Here is a 16,391-nt window from a genome sequence, read left to right as displayed (position 1 = left end):
TATGAGTGGTGGCACTGGGCAAGTGGGCACAGTATATGCTGTGAGCCTGGCACACACGCTGGCAGGCAGGCAACTGCAATTAGATTACACAGGGGAAAAAAAAGCAGCCCTAAAACGCTTTTTGGGGTGCTGTCCTTACAGCAGAGATCAGATGAGTCCTTCTGGACTGTAGTGGACACTGAATACACTAGCCTAGCTATCGATTTAATCAGCCGCAGCTACACTGTCCCTCCTCTCCCTAAGAATGCAGCTTCCGAATTAATCTAAAATTGATGCTGTCCAAGAGGTAGGAGGGTCTGGGAGGGAGGGTCTGCTGCTGCTGGTTGGAATGTGCCTGCTGACTGTGAGGTACAGGGTCAAAGTATTACTCAATGATGACTAATAGGGGGCGGATCGAATATCGCATATGTTCGCCCGCCGCGGCGAACACGAACATGCTATGTTCGCCGGGAACTATTCGCCGGCGAACTATTCGCGACATCACTAGTACACATATAATTGATATTTTAAATGATATCCTGTGTATTTTATCCTCTCAAAGAGAGATATACAGATATGAAATATTAATCTGTATGGGATAAAATCCAATGTAGATATAATTGTGTGAGAACCACATATATCTATGTATGTGATGTTAAGCGGATGGCTGAAGAAGGAAATTGAATCCAGGATGAGGATATTATGATTTTAAGTTATTTCATAAAATATATGATTTTAAATGCATTTTATATATTATAAGTGGAATAAATTCACGTGTGGTCTTAAAATAATCAGAATAAATAATGTGACATAGTACAGTACATGTGAACATGTAACTTATTAATGTAAAGAAATTATGGCATTTTTGAATACACATTTTAAAGAAATGTTTTTACGGTCTAGAAATGGTTAAATTAATCTGTTTGTTTGTCATGCCGCCCCTGGTGTTGCGATGCAAGAAAAGATGCATTTCCCTAGCAACCATACATTTCCAAAATGAACCAATAAGGAGGGAAAAGGTTCCGTAAGGGCTTCCCATATTCTCACCTATGATTAGACAATATAAGCTGGAATGCAAGATGAGGAAGGGGCTGCTGACTATTGCTTTAGGACTAGTAACTAAAATTTGGGCTGCGTTTTGGAAAGCAGTTACTATAAGCTAATCAGGATACCTTTTTCTGATCCATTGCAAATACTCTTATTTTCATATGAGGTGGAATAAATTTGGGAGCTGAATTATCGATTTGGTCATTTTTGGTGATGTATGATTGTTCTAATTTTTGATATTTAAATCAAAAGTATTTGGTAAAGTATAAAAGGTTGCTAATAACATGTAAATGCCTAAAACAAAATATATGCATAGTCACTGCAGTTAAATTACAACTGATAGACTTAAAGAGCATTATTTATATTTTAGAATTATATTCATAGTCCTGAAAAATGTTAAGCTTGCCTTTTGTATGCTAAATATTTAAAACAAACATCCATTATTGCTGTAGCTAGCAGACTTAAAGGAATACATTGTATTTTAACCTTGTATTCATAGCCTGTGTATTTTAAATATATCCTTAATGCCAAATAGTTTATCTTTGCAAATATAGATTTATAACTCAGAATTGGTCTTAATTGTAGATAACTAAGAATTTATTTCAGCTTAAAGAAATTGGCATAAGAATTGGTTGTTTACAAAAATAATATATACAACTCTCTGGTATTTCAATTAGAGTGTATATTGTCTTATTGTTTAACTAAGCACTGTTAAAATTGTACCAGTCTGAAAGTTAGTGGCTTATATCTTAGTCTCATTGTGATATTTTAAATGCAACTCTGATTTGGGAGGCTATTGTGAATAAGGCAACTTTTATGAACTTTGAATAGCATATTTTAATAGTTTTAAACGTGTATAGTATTGACTCATACTCTGGTTCCTACAAATGTACTTCAGTGTGTCTATAAATATTAACTAATAAAAAGAATTCAGGAATTTATATTAATGTTATGGTTTTTGCTATATGCATATTCTATTGGGGTTTAGTTTAAAGGATAATTATTAAATATATTGTATTATAACCCGGCCATATACTGACACAAATATTAATTAGAAAAACCGTTACTGTCTCTTTAAATTTAAAACAGTTTCTTTTTTCCTGCAAATCATTGAACTTAGCAAACAAACAAATTAACAAAAAATAAAACCTCTGCACCTCAGCAAGCTGCTGAAGTGCTCCTACCTGACCCGAGACCAGTCAATGTTCCCTTCCTTTCAGCTCTAACGATCCGTTAGTATCAAACAACGAGACGCTGCAGAAAAAGGAAATACTGGTTCTGCACTAGCAACGCATGATTGCTCTCAGCATGCGACTCTAGAACAGACCAGTAAATCCTTCCTGATGTTGCATTACCCTTAGCCTTCTTAGAACTGAAGCGCAACTAAAGTGGTGTGCAAACAGGAAGGACCGCCCATCGTGGGCGTTACCTCTGCCGAACTCGTCTCGTTCTAGATAGAAAAAGAGTGAAACCACCAGAGCCATATGTCCTAGCAACGCATGTCTGCCTTTCAGCTAAACTCCAGCCCCAGTGCCTGCCAAATAATGCTGCCCAAACACCTTCCCTTTAGGAAAGACTTAATGTACCAACATAAAAAGCCATCCTCCTTATAGCCCCTTATGTTCAGAGTGTACTAACTGTGTTTCTGAGTCCTTTTCTTCAATGTGCTCCAGAAATTAAAGTAGCACTTAGCTTCTGCCTGGCAGCAAGGCAGCTCTCAGGCTTGAGAGGTCCTCTCCCTCACATCGACCTGAGGAGAATAAAGTGCTGAGTCAACATTTACCTCAGCCTGCAGGAAATAGGGCAGCAAGAAAATATGGGAGGCGCAGTGAGAATTATGTCCCACAAGTTCCCATTGCTCTAAAGCCACCAATGCTCTACTGAAGATATTGATATGGACTACGGCTACACCCTAGAACAAAGCAGCACAATCTTGCACTACTTTAAAAATAATAAACTCTTGATTGAAGAATCTATACTAACACCTCACTTTACCTCTTACTATCACTAACGTAGGCAAAGAGAATGACTGGAGTGGGAGGGAAGGGAGGTGCTATTTAACAGCTCTGCTGTGGTGCTCTTTGCCTCCTCCTGCTGACCAGGAGGTGAATATCCCATTAGTAATTAAGATGATTCGTGGACTCATTGTGTCTTAAAAAAGAAAGACAAGCCACTCATCTTGTACTTATACTAGCAATGCTGAATTTAAGAATGTCCAACCTAGTGGTGCAGAAATAACCTTCAAATTGTTTTTCAGTCACCTCTGCATTCAGTATAGGCAGGTTCAGGGTAGCGTGGTCTCTGCTGTGCTACCTCACTAATTCTGTATTTTCTCTTTCCCCACACTCTGCCCTGTAGCTGTTACTAAATTATTACATGTAACAGAGCACAGCCCTGGATCTCTTTTTTTTATCCCAGTCCGGCCCTTCTCACAAGGGCTGAACTCACTGAATATCAAAAAGAAAAGAAAATAGGCCCCTCCCTACCATGCACTCAAAGTCAGAGGGCCTTAAAAAAGTACTCCTAGGAGTAATCTAACAAGCCATGTGGAAAACTAGGCCCCAAATAAAGATTTATCACCCTCAGAGAAAAAACGTTTTTATTTTTATAAATCATGCAAAGGTTTTTACACTAAGTAATATAAGTATTAAAATGAATATTACCCTTATTTGCAAGCATGATCCCAGTTGTTGTTAAATCACTGCAATCAGGCTTACCTTAAATATATCAGGCACTGTCAGCATTTTCTAGACCTTATCATCTCTCTAGAAAAAAATATACTGAACTTACCTCAGAGCAATTAATTCTGCAGGCCGTTCCCCCAGCTAAAGTTTTCCCATACTCTTCAGATATGTGTGAGAACAGAAGTGGACCTTAGTTACAACCTGCTAAGATCATCAAAAACCTCAGGCAAAACTCTTCTTCTAATTTCTGCCTGAGGTAAAAACAGTACAACGCCGGTACCGTTTAAAAATAACAAACTTTTGATTGAAGATAAACTACACCAATTCACCACATCTCTCTTGATACTTCCTTTCTTGTCAAGAGCTGCAAGAGAATGACTAGGAGTGGCAGTTAGGGGAGGAGCTATATAGACAGCTCTGCTGTGGGTGATCCTCTTGCAGCTTCCTGTTGGGAAGGAGAATATCCCACAAGTAATGGATGAATCCGTGGACTGGATACACCTTACAAGAGAAAAAGAGTGCTGCAAGATCTCTATCATTTCTTTATATGAAGTAGAGACAAGCCCAGTGCAATACTGCTGTGTGTGATGAGTTGTTACACTTCTGTGTTACTTTAACAAATAAGGATCATACTTTATATATTTCTGTTTATTTATACCAATTACACTGCTCCTTGTATTTGCTGCATTGCAAACTAAAACTGACACTTTCAGAAAGTGGGAGGGAGAGGGCTGTTCCCTGGGCTGAACAGGGGAGTTCCCCCGGGTATGTCTGAAGCTCTCACCAGTCTTGTTTAATGTTCTAATATTTTAAACAAGCTGGTCTCACTGATTTGTCTTGCCAGCTGTATGCGGGTGAAGTTTGCACAAAATTCACAATAGACTTATTTAACCAACAGAAAAGTAATATATACTATAATATAGACAAAAGCAAGTTAAATTGTAGGGAAAACATTTCAGTTAATTTGGTATTGCTGCAAACTGCGCCTTTATATCAGCCTTTACCTTCTCTCCCATGTAAATTTTGTTTCGCAGAGAGCTTCATTACTTTCTATGGAAGGCATCTCTCTGGGATTACGAAGTCCCTCCCCTTTTCAGAGAAAATTCAGTGAGTTCTGTCTCTGAAGTCTGCACTATAGTCTGAATTTGTAAAATCCAAATTCTAACTAAACTGCTGTAAACAAAATAAAATTCAATTTAAACTTTGCACTTTCTATTTTGTAAGTATAAAGTGATATAAAACCGAAAGTACAAAGTGTAAAAGCAGCAGAACTGTCATGTCATGCAGTGCTATATTGCACTTGGCTTGTCTCTCCGTCACATACAGAAATGCAGGAAACGCCCCTTGAAGAAGTAAAGCAAAATCTGGCTTTTGAAAATATCACTAGGGATCTTGCAGTGCTGGAGGATTAATTTATAAAATATCTCACCTGAGCAGAGAGGTTTTGAATATCAGGGCCTTAGTCTGAACTTCAAATGGATTAGTAGAATTTTTTTTGTGACAAAATTTCAGTTGTGTCTGTTTCCACTCCTCCTGTATCGTGACAGCCATCAGCCAATCACAAATGAATATATGTATATTCTGTGAATTCTTGCACATGCTCAGTAGGAGCTGGTGACTCAAAAGGTATAACAATATGAAAAAACTGCACATTGTTAATGAAAGTAAATTGGAAGGTTGTTTAAACTGCATGCTCTATCTGAATCATAATATTATAACAACTTGTGCCCCTTTAAAGAGACATGCACTAGATTTGTCTTTGCATAAATGTTTGGTAGATGATCCATTTATATAGCCCATACAGGGTTGTTTTTTTTGTAAAAATTTAGTTTTGCTTATTTAAAAAGAATAAAAAAAAAAAACACATTTGACTCCTAACCAACCTCCAAAGTTTTAGAAGTAGACTGTTGTCTACCTATTCCTCCAGCTTGCTCCTGTTTGTGTAAAGGGTCTTTTCATATGCATGGGGAAGGGGGTGTCTGCTCTTTTTTGCTTTCCAGACCTTTTCACTGGGTGTCACAGACTAACCTAATCAACAGTGCTAAACTGCATGTAATAGACACTGTAAAGAACAGTTATATGAAAACTGGTGTACACTGTCCCTTTAAGCTCTATGAGCTTCACCACTCAGCATCCCTGTTCTGTGCATTTGTGCAGTCTACCACTTTACGGCTGAGCTCTTGTTGCTAATAGCACATCTAGTAGGGAAAAAGTTCACAAACTGACTTGTTCAGTAAGACCCATCCTACTGCCAATGTGCGGCTATGGAGATTTCATGACTATATGCTGGACTTTATACACTTATTAGCAATGGGTGTGGATTTAACACCTGAACTCAATAAGTATCTACATACCTAAAATACGCACCCACACATACATTATATATATATTTATATTAATTTAATATTTTTATGATATATTGCACACATGCACACACAAAATACTCAATTACTTTTTTTTTTTCTTTAATAATTGCAAGGATTCCAGAAAAAAAGTAATATAGGAATTACCATCACTAAAAATAAAGGCGACCTTCATTCATCAGTTAAAAAAAAACAAACACTGATGAATAGGCACCTTTATTTCATTTCACCACAGCTTCAGTGCTAACCTAAGCACCCACGGCACAACTTTTTTTTCAATGAGAACGTTTCCACCTTAGTCTATAGCTGTGATATTGAAAAACTGAGCTGTTTTGTGGATGGCCGGAGGCGTTTAGGTTAGCACTGAGCCTGTGGCGAAATTTTATTTTATGTGATGGTAAATTCTAGCGTTTCATAAACAGTAGGATTTATCATCTCTTTAATGCATACCCATATCTATAAAAAAAACTATAAACACAATGTAAGATCAGTCACAACTTTATTACTAGAACAGATATCAAACACTTTAATAGCATTGTATTAAATAGCGAGGTTTATAGTTCAAACAGGAATGCCAAGGACAATCCCTTTCCACGGGTACACCGAGTTATGAGAGCAGCAGTTACACAAAACACACACGTACTCCAACTGGAAAACACCTGCAAAATAAAAAAATTAAAAAAGTGAGAATACAGAACAAAATTTCACGTTCCTCCTACAAACCCTAGAGCATAGCATACAGTAGAAATGGTGTACACTTTTCTCCTCAACAGGATCAATTTAAATGGGTTGTAATTCAGGGAACACCTACAATGGGTATCAACTTATTCAGCAATATGCATTTTTTTTCTTTTAAACCCCTTAACGAACAGCGGCCGTCCCCTGTATAGCGCTAGTTGTTTAGCCCTTAAGGACGCTGCTGTCCTGGGCTCTTTCTGCAGCAGTCTCACTGATGGTGGCTGGATTGCATGTCCCACTAGAGAAAAGGCTTTTTTTTTTTAAAAAATAAAAAAATATATAAATAAAACAAGATGGCAAATACTATTTTGAGGGTAATGGAGATGCGTGTGTGCGCGCGCGCATCCTACACTGCAGAAAGAAAAAAAGTCCTTTTTTTTTTTTTTTTAAATGGAGCAAAATGCTCTGGTCTTTTGTCTGAAATTCCTGGTCCTCAAAAGGTTAACTAACTCATTCACAAAATTTTAAATTGAATTAGACACATACAAATTACTAAAAGGTAAAAGCAGAAAGAGAGCGCCTCATGGTGTGAATAACTCTAGACAGGTTGTAACACAGTGTGATAATGTCCGGTGGAATGGTACTCACAAGGAAGGTGGCACTTTTAATGAAAATAGTGCAGACAGGCAGGCTGACGTTTGAACAGCAGTCAGTGTGATAGGGTAAATGGCAGATCCGGCTGTCAGGAACCCACAAACGGAATCCAGATTTTTTTCTCTGTCAGGTCGTAGTCAACCGTGAACAGCTGTCAGATCCCCACAGCAGAAACTCCAATTTGCTCCGTAGCCCACAGGTACAGTTGTGACTGTATACCAAAGATAAAATCCCTCTGGCAGAGTGCCAAACAGTAAAAGTCTCTCCGTAAGCGCTGAAAAGCCGATAGTGAGGCAAGGCAGCTCGGAGTGCTAAAGTCTTCAAATGCTCAAAAAGAGAGTTATTCAAGCAAATATGAAGTATTAAAACATTCAAGTGGAATAAAAAAAGAGGATTTATTTGAGCTAATAACGCTTTTCTCGGCCGCAAGCTCCTGGCCGTTTCATCAGATCAATTACAAAGAAAGCCTGCAATTAGGTTTAATAAAGGATACATAAAATATGATTGGACACAGTATGGACCAATGATAACATTCGTAACACGATTGATACGATGTAAGATGTCTAAAGTCTGTTCATTGGGACATAATGTAATAAAGTCTCTAAAAACTAAAATAGAGTCTAAATGAATACGACATACTTATACATTTAAAATCTAAGAAAGGTGATGATAAAAAATGTTATTTCTTTAAAAACGTAATATGAACAAACATTAATAGAGAGCATTTGTAAAGAATGAGATTGGTATTTCTCTGAGGATAGTTATAAGTGTTAATGCATAATAAACACGGAATTTGCACAAAACTATGGAGAACAATAAAAAAATAGTAATTCTAAATATTAGATGAAATCTGTATTACTCAAAAGGTAATTATGTGAATAAATACACACGGAACCCGCAAAGAACTACAATAAATAAAAGAGAAAGATGTTTGCTTTCTAAAATATCGTTGGTTGAAAGATATGTATAAAGTGTATACAAAAGACTTAAAAACTGTTGAGTTAATAATGGTTTAAAAAATGTTTGTTTAAAGCCTGTAATAGGGATGTATAAACATGAAAAGGAGGAGAGGAATAGCGATTTGGTCTAATAAATTATTGGGTCTGCACGACATACTGTTTTACTCTATTTGTAACAAGGGAATCTAGATAAAGTCCCTAATCTGAGGGATGCAACAGGAATGCTGTGCAATAAGGGATAGAATGAATCTACAGAATGTTATTAATTGAGATATGTGTAAAAAATATATATAAACAAACTGCTTGAAAACTATTAAGTTGATAATAGCATAAAAATGTTTATTTGAAACCTATAAAGAGAATATGCAAGAAAGGGAAGGAGGAGAGAGATGGCGATTAAGTCTAATAGCTGGTTGGGTCTACACGGCATACTGTTTTTCTCTATTTGTGCAAGGGAATCTACATAATGTCCCTATTCTCAAGGATGCAATTAAAAACTATGAATTGAGAATAAAATGAATATGCAAAATATTGGCGAATGATGCTATACCTAGGCAAATTTGAACAGGGGGAAATAAAGGGTAAAAGTAATATATGGTGGGTAACCAATTTGATAAGTGGACAATAAAATAATTGTTACTAAAGAAAGTGTTAACAAAGAGTTTATAAATGGAAAATTAGAAAATACCCCAATAGACAGGGCTACCATAATATATGAAAAACTGGAAAAAAGGGGGGGGGGAGTAACATAAGAGATAATAGATGTATTAGTTGAAGGCTGCCAAATCAAGGTTAGAATTGAGACCTGATGGAAACAAGGTGTTCAATTTGTGTATCCAAAAGGTCTCACGTTGCCTTTTTTAAAACCTGATTGCAGGCTTTCTTTGTAATTGATGTGATGAAATGGCCAGGAGCTTGCGGCCGAGAAACGAGTTATTAGCTCAAATAAATCCTCTTTTTTTTATTCCACTTGAATGTTTTAATACTTCCCATTTGCTTGAATAACTCTCTTTTTGAGCATTTGAAGACTTTAGCACTCCGAGCTGCCTTGCCTCACTAACGGCTTTTCAGTGCTTACGGAGAGACTTTTACTGTTTGGCACTCTGCCAGAGGGATTTTTTCTTTGGTATCCAGCCGCAACTGTAACTGTGGGCTACGGAGCAAATTGGAGTTTCCGCTGTGGGGATCTGACAGCTGTTCACTGTTGACTACGACCTGACTGAGAAAAAAATCTGGATTCCGTTTGTGGGTTCCTGACAGCCGGATCTGCCATTTACCCTATCACACTTATCTTCAGCGTACTGACTGCTGTTCAAACGTCAGCCTGCCTGTCTGCAATTTTTTCATTAAAAGTGCCACCTTCCTTGTGAGTACCATTCCACCTGACATTATCACACTGTGTTACAACCTGTCTAGAGTTATTCACACCATGAGGTGCTCTCTTTCTGCTTTTACCTTTTAGATCTACTGATTCACCGTCGGCCTCAAGAGAAGCAGCCTCACCACCTTGTTATAACAAATAACTTTTTTGCTCTCTTAAACATCAAACTTTTTTGGTTCTACTTAGAGCACATTAATAATTGTTTAGTGATATTAATATTATTTTCATTTCGCCTATTTTTTGCACATTTGTACCAATATCATTTTATTCATACTAACTTTATTGACTTATTGGGGTTTAACACCATTTGATCATCACGCATTATTTGATACACTATTTCCAACGTTCATTATTTTTTAAGAATTGTTGATTAATTTATTCCTATACACTTGACACTTTTTTTCTCAGCCACAACACTCATTATTAGATATATTATTCACAATGTACATTATATTTTGTATTTTATTTTCTATCAATTGTTGATCAATTCACTTCTTGACACTTTATCTCAGTCTTCAATCAGGCGCACCTTATTCCTATGCTCTTTGTATAGTTTTTTTCACATACAAATTGCTGCATATCAAGTAGAACTGTCAGCAGTTATTAAAGTGAATGTAAAATTTTGATGCTAAAGTGCCCGGTTTTTAAAAATTTTATTAAAAACAGGGGCACTTTAATTCATCAAAATTTACATTTCACTCCGGTTGTGAAAAAACAAAAAAAAAAAAAAACTTACCGTTTAATCTTCACAAGTTTAAAAGGTAAGTTTTTTTTCACAACCGGAGTGAAATGTAAATTTTGATGAATTAAAGTGCCCCTTATTTTAATCAAATTTTTAAAAACCGGGAACTTTAGCATCAAAATTTACATTCACTTTAAAGGGATGGCTATTTTAGAGTGCAATTAATTAAAATTGTTTTTTTAGTATCACAGTTAAAGTGACGTTACTCAACAAATTCTTATTTAGAACTAAAGCAACTCCTCCATGAAACAAAAAGTATTTTGGTGCATAACGGATTGCTAACTGATTTGTGAGCCGTTATCAATAAAAAGGAACACGAAACACATTTTCTTCCCCTTTCACGATTCAGATAGAGAATACAATTTTAAACATTCCAATTTGCTTATTTCTCTTGGTATCCTTTGTTGAAAAGGATACCTAGGTATGCTCAGGAGCTGGGATTTAACTGCTGATTGGTGGCTGTACATATAGTTCTGGTTATTGGCTTACTAATGTGTGGGAGTTAGCTGCCAGTTTTGCATTGCTGTTCATTCAATAAAGGATACCAAGAGAATGAAGCACCAAATGTATAATTTAAAGTTAATTTGAAAGTTATTTAAAGATATATGTTTTTGCTAAAAAAAAAAGCCACTTTTAGTCATCTGCATCATCTGTGCCGAGTTCATTCTTTACTGTGATCTTGTCGGATATAAAAAAAAAAGTAAATTTATGCTTACCTGATAAATTAATTTCTTCTACGATATGACGAATCCACGGATTTCATCCTTACTTGTGGGATTTATCCTCCTGCTAACAGGAAGTGGCAAAGAGCACCACAGCAGAGCTGTATATATAGCTCCTCCCTCCTCTCCACCCCCAGTCATTTGACCGAAGTTAGGAAGAGAAAGGAAAAGCTAAAGGTGCAGAGGTGACTGAAGTTTACAAAAAATAAATATAACCTAAATCTGTCTTAAAATAACAGGGTGGGCAATGTACTCGTCATATCGTAGAAGAAACAGAATTTATGCTTACCTGATAAATTACTTTCTCTTGTGGTGTATCCAGTCCACGGATTCATCCTTTACTTGTGGGATATTCTCCTTCCCAACAGGAAGTGGCAAAGAGAGCACACAGCAGAGCTGTCCATATAGCTCCCCCTCTAGCTCCACCCCCAGTCATTCGACCGGAGGTTAGGAAGAAAAAGGAGAAACCATAGGGTGCCGTGGTGACAGTAGTTTAAAAATAAAAACCACCTGTCTTAAAATGACAGGGCGGGCCGTGGACTGGATACACCACAAGAGAAATAAATTTATCAGGTAAGCATAAATTCTGTTTTCTCTTGCAAGGTGTATCCAGTCCACCGATTCATCCTTTACTTGTGGGATAACAATACCAAAGCTTTAGGACACGGATGAAGGGAGGGAACAAGACCGGTACCTTAAACGGAAGGCACCACTGCTTGCAAAACCTCTCTCCCAAAAATAGCCTCCGAAGAAGCAAAAGTATCGACTTTGTAAAATTTGGAAAAAGTATGCAGCGAAGACCAAGTCGCTGCCTTACAAATCTGTTCAACAGAAGCCTCATTTTTAAAAGCCCATGTGGATGCCACTGCTCTGGTAGAATGAGCAGTAATTGTTTCAGGAGGCTGCTGGCCAGCAGTCTCATAGGCCAAACGGATGATGCTTTTCAGCCAAAAGGAAAGAGAGGTAGCGGTCGCCTTCTGACCTCTCCTCTTACCAGAATAGATAACAAAGAAGTTGTTTGTCTGAAATCCTTAGTTGCTTGTAAATAGAACTTTAAAGCACGAACCACATCGAGATTGTGTAACAGACGTTCCTTCTCCGACGAAGGATTAGGACACAGAGAAGGAACAACAATTTCCTGATTAATATTCTTATTAGACACAACTTTAGGAAGAAAACCGGGTTTAGTACGCAAAACTACCTTATCTGTATGGAACACCAGGTAAGGTGAATCACACTGTAAAGCAGATAACTCTGAAACTCTTCGGGCAGAAAAGAAAGCTACCAAAAACATAATTTATGCTTACCTGATAAATTTATTTCTCTTGTGGTGTATCCAGTCCACGGATCATCCATTACTTGTGGGATATTCTCCTTCCCAACAGGAAGCTGCAAGAGGATCACCCACAGCAGAGCTGTCAATATAGCTCCTCCCCTAACTGCCACTACCAGTCATTCGACCGAAGACAAGCAAGAGAAAGGAGAAACTATAGGGTGCAGTGGTGACTGTAGTTTAAAAATAAAAAACACCTGCCTTAAAATGACAGGGCGGGCCGTGGACTGGATACACCACAAGAGAAATAAATTTATCAGGTAAGCATAAATTATGTTTTCTCTTGTAAGGTGTATCCAGTCCACGGATCATCCATTACTTGTGGGATACCAATACCAAAGCTATAGGACACGGATGAAGGGAGGGACAAGGCAGGCGCTTAAACGGAAGGCACCACTGCCTGCAAGACCTTTCTCCCAAAAATAGCCTCCGAAGAAGCAAAAGTATCAAATTTATAGAACTTTGAAAAAGTATGAAGCGAAGACCAAGTCGCCGCCTTACAAATCTGTTCAACAGAAGCCTCATTTTTAAAAGCTCATGTGGAAGCTACCGCTCTAGTAGAATGAGCTGTAATCCTTTCAGGAGGCTGCTGGCCAGCAGTCTCATAAGATAAGCGTATTATACTCCTTAGCCAAAAAGAAAGAGGAGGTTGCCGAAGCCTTTTGGCCTCTCCTCTGTCCAGAGTAGACAACAAACAATGCAGATGTTTGACGAAAATCTTTAGTGGCTTGTAAATAAAACTTTAAAGCACGAACCACGTCAAGATTGTGTAAAAGACGTTCCTTCTTTGAAGAAGGGATTAGGACACAGTGACGGTACAACAATCTCCTGATTGATATTTTTATTAGATACCACCTTAGGTAAAAAACCAGGGTTTGGTACGTAACACTACCTTATCTGCATGAAAAATGAAATAAGGGGAATCACATTGTAAAGCAGATAACTCTGAAACTCTTCGAGCCGAGGAGATAGCTACTAAAAGCAGAACCTTCCAGGATAAGAGCTTAATATCTATGGAATGCAAAGGTTCAAACGGAACCCCTTGAAGAACCTTAAGAACTAAATTTAAACTCCAAGGCGGAGCAACAGGTTTAAACACAGGCTTGATTCTGACTAAAGCCTGACAAAAGCCTGCACGTCTGGAACCTCAGCCAGACGTTTGTGCAAAAGAATAGACAGAGCAGAAATCTGTCCCTTTAAGGAACTAGCTGACAAACCCTTCTCCAATCCTTCTTGGAGAAAAGATAATATTCTAGGAATCCTGACCTTACTCCATGAGTAACCCTTGGATTCACACCAATGAAGATATTTACACCATATCTTATGATAGATTTTCCTGGTGACAGGCTTTCGCGCCTGTATTAAGGTATCAATGACCGACTCAGAGAAACCACGCTTTGATAAAATCAAGCGTTCAATCTCCAAGCAGTCAGATGCAGAGAAATTAGATTTGGATGGTTGAAAGGACCCTGAAGTCGAAGGTCCTGCCTCAGAGGCAGAGTCCATGGTGGAAAGGATGACATGTCCACCAGATCTGCATACCAAGTCCTGCGTGGCCACGCAGGTGCTATCAAAATTACCGATGCTCTCTCCTGTTTGATCTTGGCAATCAGACGAGGGAGCAGGGGAAACGGTGGAAACACATAAGCCAGGTTGAACGACCAAGGCGCTGCTAGAGCATCTATCAGCGCTGCCTTGGGATCCCTGGACCTGGATCCGTAACAAGGAAGCTTGGCGTTCTGGAGAGACGCTATGAGATCCAGTTCTTGTTTGCCCCAACGTTGAATCAACTGTGCAAACACCTCCGGATGGAGTTCCCACTCCCCCGGATGAAAAGTCTGACGACTTAGAAAATCCGCCTCCCAGTTCTCTATTCCTGGGATATGGATAGCTGATAGATGGCAAGAGTGAATCTCTGCCCATTGAATTATCTTTGAAACCTGAAGAGCATTGAATATCGCTCTTAGTTCCAGAATGTTTATTGGAAGGAGTGCCTCCTCCTGAGTCCACGACCCCTGAGCCTTCAGAGAGTTCCAGACTGCACCCCAGCCCAAAAGGCTGGCATCTGTTGTTACTATTGTCCAATCTGGCCTGCGGAAGGTTATACCTTTGGACAGATGGACCCGAGATAGCCACCAGAGAAGAGAATCCCTGGTCTCTTGATCCAGATTTAGTAGAGGGGACAAATCTGTGTAATCCCCATTCCACTGACTGAGCATGCAGAGTTGCAGCGGTCTGAGATGTAGGCGGGCAAACTGAACTATGTCCATTGCCGCTACCATTAAGCTGATTACTTCCATACACTGAGCCACCGAAGGGCGAGAAGTATAATAAAGAACACGGCAGGAATTTAGAAGTTTTGACAACCTGTCCTCTGTCAGGTAAATCCTCATTTCTACAGAATCTATCAGAGTTCCCAGGAAGGAAACTCTTGTGAGAGGGGATAGAGAACTCTTCTTTTCGTTCACTTTCCACCCATGAGACCTCAGGAATGCCAGAACAATGTCCGTATGGGACTTGGCAATTTGGAAATTCGACGCCTGTATCAGAATGTCGTCTAAGTAAGGGGCTACTGCTATGCCCCGCGGCCTTAGGACCGCCAGAAGTGACCCCAGAACCTTCGTAAAGATTCTTGGTGCCGTAGCTAACCCAAAGGAAAGAGCCACAAACTGGTAATGCCTGTCTAGGAAGGCGAACCTGAGAAACCGATGATGATCTTTGTGTATCGGAATGTGAAGATAAGCATCCTTTAAGTCCACGGTAGTCATGTATTGACCCTCCTGGATCATAGGTAGGATGGTTTGAATAGTCTCCATCTTGAAAGATGGGACCCTGAGAAATTTGTTTAGGATCTTGAGATTCAAGATTGGTCTGAAGGTTCCCTCTTTCTTGGGAACCAAAAAGAGATTTGAATAGAAGCCTTGCCCCTGTTCCTCCTTTGGAACTTGGTGGATCACTCCCATAACTAGGAGGTCTTGAACACAATGTAAGAATGCCTCTCTCTTTATCTGGTCTGCAAATAATTGTGAGAGGTGAAATCTTCCTTTTGGGGAAGAAGCTTTGAAGTCCAGAAGATATCCCTGGGACACAATTTCCAACGCCCAGGGATCCTGGACCTCTCTTGCCCAAACCTGGGCGAAGAGAGAAAGTCTGCCCCCTACTAGATCCGTTACCGGATCGGGGGCTGATCTTTCATGCTGTCTTAGAGGCAGCAGCAGGCTTCTTGGCCTGCTAACCTTTGTTCCAGGCCTGGTTAGGTCTCCAGACCGGCTTGGACTGGGCAAAATTTCCCTCTTGTTTTGCATTAGAGGGAGTTGATGCCGCGCTCTTCTTAAAGTTTCTAAAATTAGTTTGTTTGGTCCTTAATTTATTAGACCTATCCTGAGGAAGGGCATGACCTTTTCCTCCAGTAATATCAGAAATGATCTCCTTCAGTCCAGGCCCGAATAGGGTCTGCCCCTTGAAGGGAATGTTGAGAAGCTAAGACTTTGAAGTAACGTCAGCTGACCAGGATTTAAGCCATAGCGCCCTACGCGCCTGTATAGCAAAACCTGAGTTCTTAGCCATTAGTTTGGTTAAATGAACAACGGCGTCAGAAACAAATGAATTGGCTAGCTTAAGCGCTTTAAGCTTGTCAAGTATATCATCCAATGGAGTTTCTACCTGTAAGGCCTCTTCCAGAGACTCAAACCAGAAGGCCGCAGCAGCAGTGACCGGGGCAATGCATACAAGAGGCTGGAGAATAAAACCTTGTTGAATAAACATTTTCTTAAGGTAACCCTCTAACTTTTTATCCATTGGATCTAGGAAAGCACAACTGTCCTCGACGGGGATAGTTGTACGCTTAGC

General features: G+C 39.0%; 1 long non-coding RNA gene across 1 annotated transcript in view; it reads right to left on the bottom strand.

Annotated features, from left to right (window-relative positions):
• Window positions 1-6,555: 6,555 nt before the first annotated feature.
• LOC128659397 (uncharacterized) overlaps window positions 6,556-16,391 on the bottom strand; it is an 81,332-nt gene continuing 71,496 nt past the window's right edge. Inside the window, exon 7 of the long non-coding RNA XR_008402360.1 lies at window positions 6,556-6,732. This is a non-coding gene — a long non-coding RNA (uncharacterized LOC128659397). The remainder of the gene's footprint in view (window positions 6,733-16,391) is intronic.

This window comes from Bombina bombina, chromosome 5 (assembly GCF_027579735.1).
Source record: "Bombina bombina isolate aBomBom1 chromosome 5, aBomBom1.pri, whole genome shotgun sequence".
Taxonomy (NCBI): domain Eukaryota; kingdom Metazoa; phylum Chordata; class Amphibia; order Anura; family Bombinatoridae; genus Bombina; species Bombina bombina.
Note: the sequence above shows the minus strand (reverse complement) of the source record. Positions and strands in the feature narration are given on the sequence as shown.